The sequence below is a fragment of the Hemitrygon akajei genome, chromosome 11 (assembly GCF_048418815.1).
Source record: "Hemitrygon akajei chromosome 11, sHemAka1.3, whole genome shotgun sequence".
Lineage (NCBI taxonomy): Eukaryota > Metazoa > Chordata > Chondrichthyes > Myliobatiformes > Dasyatidae > Hemitrygon > Hemitrygon akajei.
This window is the reverse complement of record NC_133134.1, coordinates 13,059,613-13,067,396: the sequence shown is the minus strand read 5'-3', so window position 1 is coordinate 13,067,396 and position 7,784 is coordinate 13,059,613.

Below are 7,784 nucleotides of genomic sequence, written 5' to 3'. Positions count from 1 at the left end.
TGACGGTTTCCCTGACGTCTGTATCTGCACCCAACTTCAACACCTGACTGACCAGGTCAAGGAGTTGGAGCTGGAGTTAGACATACTCCATAGAACCATAGAACATTACAGCACGGAAACAGGCCCTTTGGCCCTTCTTGGCTGTGCTGAACCATTTTTCTGCCTCGTCCCACTGACCTGCACCTGGACCATATCCCTCCATACACCTCTCATCCATGTACCTGTCCAAGTTTTTCTTAAATGTTAAAAGTGAGCCTGAATTCACCACTTCATCTGGCAGCTCATTCCACACTCCCACCACTCTCTGCGTGAAGAAGCCCCCCAACTAATGTTCCCTTTAAACATTTCCCCCTTCACCCTTAACCCATGTCCTCTGTTTTTTTTTCTCCCCTAGCCTCAGTGAAAAAAGCCTGCTTGCATTCACTCTGTGTATACCCATCATAATTCTATGTATCTCTATCAAATCTCCCCTCATTCTTCTACGTTCCAGGGAATAAAGTCCTAACCTCAGGGTCATTCAGGCAAGGAGGACGGGTTGCACCTGAATTGCAGGGGAAATCAATATCCTGGCTGGGAGGTTTGCTGATGCTACTCAGGAGAGTTTAAACTAGTTTTGCAGGGGGCTGGGAACCGAGGTGCTAGGTCAGCAAGTGAAGGATCAGACTGGAAAGTAGTTGTCAGGGAAAGTATTGAAAGGCAAAATCAGAATGAAAGGTATGACGGGTCAGATAAATTGAAGTGTGTATATTTTATTGGAGTATTATCAGTAAGGGTGATGAACTTAGAGCATGGGTCAGTACATGGAACTATGATGTTGTAGCCATCACTGAAACTTGGTTAAGAGAGGGGCAGGAACGGATGATTAACGTACCAGGTTTTCGAAGTTTTGTGGAAGAGTATTAAACTGGAGTAGGGCAAATTACGAGGGCATTTGGCAGGAGCTAAGAAATATTAATTTGGAACACCTTTCCTTTGGCAAGTCCACATCAGACCTGTGGAAGGTGCTTAAAGATCAATTGCGCAGTTTGCAGGAAAGGTATGTTCCTGTTAGAAGGAAGGATGGGGATGGAAAGATAGAAGAACCTTGGATGCCCAGAGAGGTGATGAATTTAGTCAAGAGGAAAAAGGAAAAGTATGTAAAGCTTCAGAAGTTAAGATCAAATGAGGCACATGAGGAGTATAAAGAAGCCAGAAAAGAACTGAAGAAGGGAATTAAGAAAGCCCGGAGGGGCTATGAGAAGTCCTTGGGAAGTAGGATTAAGGTGAATCCCAAGGCATCCTATACATACATCAAAAACAAGAGAATAACAAGGGAGAGGGTGGGATCACTCAAGGATAAAGGGGGGTGGGGGGGAAACGGACATTTGCTTGGATGCAGAGAATGTGAGTGAGGTATTTAATGAATACAGTGCTTCAGTATTTACCAAGGAAAAGGACATGCAGGACCAGAAGATCAGTGCTGAGCATTTAAATACATTAGGGTGTTTAGAGGTCAAAGAGGAGGAAATGTTGGGTTTCCTAATGTGTGTTAAGGTGGTTAAGTCCGCAGGGCCTGATAGGACTTACCCCAAGTTATAGGAGGAGGCAAGAGACGAGATTGCTGGGCCCTTGACCAATATCTTTGTGTCCACTCTAGCTTCAGGCAAGGTCCCAAAGGACTGCCAAGTGGCTAATGTTGTAACTCTATTTAAGGCAGGAACAGGGAAAAGGCCTGGGAACTACAGACAGGTGAGTCTCACATCAGTTGTAGGGAAATTGCTGAAGAAAATTCAAAGGGATAGGATACATGAGCATTAGGAAACCCATGGCATAATTAGAGAGAGCCAGCAAGGCTTTATGTGTGGCAGGTCGTGATTGAGTTTTTCGACAAGGAGACAAGAGAGATGGATGAGTGCAGGACAGTGGATGTTGTCTACATGGATTTTCGTAAGGTGCTGGACGAAGTCCCTCATGGGAGGCTAATACAGAAGATTTCAATGCATGGGGTCCACAGCAAATTGGCTGTTTGCATTAAGAACTGGTTTGTGCATTGAAGACAGGGGAGTAGTTCAAGGGACTTATTTGAGCTGGAGTTCCACAGGGATCTGTGGTGGGACCTCTGCTGTTTGTGATCAATATAAAGGACCTGGATGAAAATATAGATGGGCAGGTTAGCAAATTTGCAGATTGTACAAAGACTGATGGAGTTGTGCATAGTGTAGAAGACTGGCAGAGAGTACAGCGTGATATAGGTCAGTTACAGATATGGGCTGAGCAATCAAAATGGAGTTTAACCCAGATGAATGTGAGGTGTTGCACCTCAATAGGGCAAATGCAAAGGGACAGTACTTGTTAAGGGCAAGATTTTTAACAATGTTGCTGAGCAGAGAGATCTTGGGAACCAAATTTCTAGCTCCTTGAAACTGGCTGCACAGGTCAATAATGTGATTAAAAAGGCTCATGGAATGCTTGCTTTTATTAGTCGAGGCATTGAGTTCAAAAGTCAGGAGGTTATGTTGTAACTTTATAAAATTCTGGTTAGGCCACATCTGGACTATTGCATAGAGATCTGGTCACTTCACTATAGGAAGGAAGTTGAGGCTTTGGAGTGGGTGCGGGAGAGGTTTACCAGGATGCTGCCTGGTTTAGAGGGCACGTGCTATCACGAGAGGCCTGATAAACTTGGGTTGTCTTCTCTGGAAAGCCAGAGGCTGAGGGGAGATCTGATAGACGTTTACAAGTTTATGAGAGGCATAGATAGAGGAGATAGGGAGTATCTGTTTCCCAGGTTGAAATGTCTAACACCAGAGGGTATGCATCTAAGGTGAGAGGGGTAGATTCAAGGGGGATGTGAAGGTGACTTTTTTACTCAGAGTGGTGATGCCTGGGATGTGCTGCCTGTTAAGGTGGTAGAGGCAAACACATTAGAGGCTTTTGAGAGACATTTGGATAGGCACATGGGTGTAAATCAGATGGAGGGATATTGATATAGCGTAGGCCGAATAGCCTGTTCCTGTGCTGTACTGGTCAATGTTCTAGAAGGCACTGATTTTGAACCTTGTGGTGTGGGACTTTGGGCTTCTGTACCCTTCTGCTCAATAGTAGTTGTGAGAAGGTGGCATGATGGGGATCTTTGATGATGGGCGTTGCCTTCTTGAGGCAGTGGCCCATGTGGATACCACCCATGGTGGCGAGGGATGTGACAATGATGTAGTGGGCAGAATTCACTGCTCTCTGCTGCCTCTTTTCATCATGCACATTCAAGTTGCTGTACCAGACCATGCCACCATGAGTCAGTATCACACTCCTAATAATATATTCCTGCCTAGGAAAAATCCTAGCACCATTCTGAAACCCTTTGCAAAACTGACCAGGAATTGGAGCTGAGACCTTAATCATCAGTTAGCTCAGTATCACAGATTAAGTTGCTGATCAGCTCTCATGCTATGAATATCATTAGATGATTGAGAATTAATTCCTAAACTAGGCAGAACAACCTTCTTTCATTTTTCTTCATTAATTTTAGGATCTAGACCAGGGGTCGCTAACCTAGGGCCCTTGGATAATGGTATGAAAAATGTTGGGAATCCCTGATCTGGTCATATTCAAGGCCAGCATTTATCGCTCATACCTAATTACTCTTGCAGAGGTGGCAAACCTTCTTCTCACTAGTATGCAGTCCTTTCAGTGATAGGATAGGATTTGTTGGATAGGGGCTCCCAGGGTTTAGGCCCTGTGACAGTGAACAATGCATTCGACAAAGGCGTGCAACAAGTTTGCATCTGCTGACCTTGTCTTTCAGAAGTTTGTGGGTTTGGGAGATACCACTGGACTAAACTGAATGAATCACCACAGTACGGTTTGTAAAACTTTGCAAGACTGCGGTGATATGAACGATTTGGACAAATGAAGAAAATTAAACTGTCACTTCCATGCATTTAAAAAAATTTTTGATTATTTATTAACTTACACTAATTGTCTTCTGCACATTGGTTGTTTGTCAGTCTTTATGTATAGTTTTTCATAAATTCTATTGTATTTATTTTATTTTCCAATAAATACCTGCAAGAAAATGCATTTCACAGTGGTATATGGTGATAAATATGTACTTTGATTAAACAGAGGTTGATAGGTTCTCAATTAGTAAGAATATCAAAGGTTACAGGGAGGAAGGAGGCTGCAGAATGGGGTTGAGAGGGATAATAAACCAGCCGTGGTGGAATGGAGGAGGCTTGATGTGTTGAATGGCCTAATTCTGCTCCATTGTCTTGTGGTCTTATTCTGAATATTCAGCTCGGTTCTTGTTATCATACTCTCGGAAAGATTAAGTTAAATCACATGCAGAACTGATTTACAAGAATGTTACTGGGACTGAAGGACTTGAATTGTAAGGAGAGACTGCATAAGCTGGGACTGCTTTCTCCAGATCAAACAAAGCTGAGGCATGACCTGATAAGAGTTTATAATCATGAAGGGCGTAGATAAGATTACAGTCTATTTTCCCAGGCTATGAGAGTGGAAAATTAGAAAGGGTAAGTTTAAGGAAGCAGGGAATGGTTTAAAATGGTCCTGAGGTGTACATTTTTCACTCAGAGGGTAGTGAGTATGTGGAACAAGCTACCAGAAGAAGTGGTAGAGGTGGGTACATTTCCAACATTTACAAGACACTTGGACGTTTTCATGGTTTGGAGGGGTATGGGCTAAATGAGACTTGGTCAGCATTGTCGAGATGGGCCAAAGGGCATATAACTCCAGGAATTTATGACACTAAATCCCACTGCTTATGCTTGTTGGAACCAGAGGACAAAAGCTGGCGGTCTAACACTGCAATATCTAGCCCCCTCTCTGTTTTGGTTCTTATCTATATGCAGTTACCAGTCTCAGTTAAACTGAGAACCAAGCTTCCCTCTGTCACTCTCTGAATAGGCAGGTTTATTATTGACCTCTCCCCTGTCTTATGACCCTAATACCAGAGGAAACTGGAAAGGGAATCCTCCATTTAAATTAACACACACAAAATGCTGGAGGAGCTCAGCAGGTCAGGCAGCATCTATGGAAAAGAGTAAACTGTCGGCGTTTCAGGCCGCGGCCCTTCTTCAGGATTGAGAGGGAAGGGGAAGAGAAGATGCCTGAATCAAACGGTGGGTGGAGGGGAAAAGGCTAGCTGGAGGGTGATAGGTGAAGCCAAGTGGGCGGGAAAGGTCAAGGGCTAGAGAAGAAGAAATCTGATAGGAGAGGAGAGTGCACCAGAGGAGAAAGGGAAGGAGGAGGGGATCCAGGGGAAGCAATGGGCAGTTGAGAAGAAGCGAAAGATCAGAGTGGGGAATAGAGGAAGGGAAGCACTATGAAACATTGTTAAGTTTGGCATGAATATCAATTTCTCCTACAGCTGAACAAATACCTCAAACCCCTTTACACTTTTCCATAGATGCTGCAAGACCTGCTGAGTTCATCCAGCATTTTGTGTGTTGCTTTGGATTTCCAGCATCTGCATCCTTCCTCATGTTTCTATTCTAATTCTAGTTTCACCCAACTTCAGTGTAAAAAGCCTGCTTTCATTTACCCTATCGATATCCCTTATAATTTTGTATACCTCTATTAAATCTCCCTTCAATCTTCTATATTCTAGGGAATTAAGTCTAACTTATTCAGCCTTTCCTTATAACTCAGGTCCTCCAGTCCCGGTATCATCCTTATCAATGTTCTCTGTATTCCTTCAAACTTATTTCCATCTTTCCTGTAAGTAGGTGATGAAAACTGCACACGATACTCCAAATTGGGCCCTAACAGTGTCTTATGCACCATCATTCACTACAATTCTTTCATTTTATTGAATATATATCCCAGCACCACCTGTAATTAAAATGGTGGCATAGCAACATAGGGTAGCACTGTAGTGTAGTGGTTAGCATAACACAATTACAGTGCCAGCAAATCTTGTCCAGAGTTCAATTCCCACAGCTCTCTGTAAGGTGTTTGTATGCTCTCCCCGTGACTCTATGTTTCCTTCCATATTCAAAGGTTTTACAGGTTAGTGTTAATAAGTTATGCTATGTTGGTGTTAAAGGCTTGTAGGGCTGGCCCAGCACATATTTGGACTGCGTTGGCCGTTGACATAAATGACGCATTTCACTGTATGTTTTGAAGTACATTAGTGACAAAGCAAGCTAATATTTACATACAATGTATACTGTATCCAGTCACGAATGAAACCATTAAATATTTTATTATTACTAGCTTGATAAATGTCTTCAAAAATGTACAGGACAATTGGCTGTGGTTCCAGAGGCTCCTGTACCTTCTTCCTGATGGCAGCGGTGAGAAGAGAGTCTGTCATGGATGGTGGGGATTGTAGATGATGGATGCTGCTTTCCTACAACTTCACTCTGTGTAGATGTGCTCAATGGTGGGAAGGCTTCATTCATGGTGGACTGGGCTGTATCTACTACTTTTGGTAGGATTGTCCACTCAAGGGCACTGGTGCTTCCATATCAGGCTGTGATGCATTCAGTCAGGATACTCTCCACTACACATCTATAGAAGCTTGTCAAGGTTTTAGATGACATACCAAATCTTCCCAAACTTCTAAAAAGAGGAAAGCCATTTCTTCATAATGGTTCTTATGTTCTGGACACAGACAGGTCCTCTGAAATGATAACACTGAGGAATTTAAAGTTGCTGACCCTCTCCACTTCTGATCCCCCAAGCGAGGAGAGGAGGGGACTAAGCTTCCAGCCTTGTTGTGCACTTACACTGTTGGAGATTGTGGAGGTGATGTTGTTGCCAATCTGGACTGGGGTCTGCAAGTGAGGAAATCCAGGATCCAATTGTACAGGGATACCCTTCAAGGATACAAGAATTGAGGCCAGTATCTTCAAGCTTATTAGTTTTGAGGGGATGGTAATATTGAATGCCGAGCCATAGTCAATATGCATCTTTGCTGTCCAGATGTCCTAGGGTTAAGTGAAGAGCCAATGAGATGGCATCTGCTGTGGACCTGTTGCATCAGTAAGCAAACTGGAGCTGATCCAAATGACTTCTCATGCAGCTATTAGTATGCTTCATCATCAACCTCTCAAAACACCACTCTGGGCAATAGTTATTGAGGCAAGTTACCACATTCTCCTTAGGCACCAGTATAAGTGAAGCCTGCTTGAAGCAGCTGGGTATTTCAGACTGCCAAAGTGAGAGGTTAAAGATCTCAGTGAACACTGTGGCCAGTTGATCAGTGCAGGTCTTTAATACTTGGCCAGGTACCCATCTGTGCTGTTCGCTTTTCACCCTCCTGAAGGATGCTTACACATTGGCCTCACAGACTGAAATCACAGGATCATCAGGGCTGTAATAGTTCATGATAGTTTCTGCATATTTTGACAGTTAACGTGACCGTAGAAGGCATTGAGCTCATCTGGAAGCAAAGCCCTGTTGTTGCCCATATCACTTGATTTTACTTTCTATGTGGTGATAGCATTCAAGCCCTGTCACAACTGCCCAGCATCCTTCATTGATTCAAGTTTAGTCTGGAATTGCTACTGCCTGTGAGATGGCTGTATAATTTTCTTAGTCACCAGACTTGAATGCCTATGATCTGGACCTCAGAAGATTGCAGATCTCATGGCTCATCCAGGCTGCTGTTTGTGGAAGAATCTGAATGATTTTGTAGTGACACATTCATCTACAATTGTTATGATAATAGAGTTTTGCAGGACAAGTTTTATTCACCCCCCCCCCCACCCCTATACAGAATGGTGTGTGCCTGGAATGTTTTACATGTGGTGGGGTGGAAGTTTCTTATCAAGTGCTCT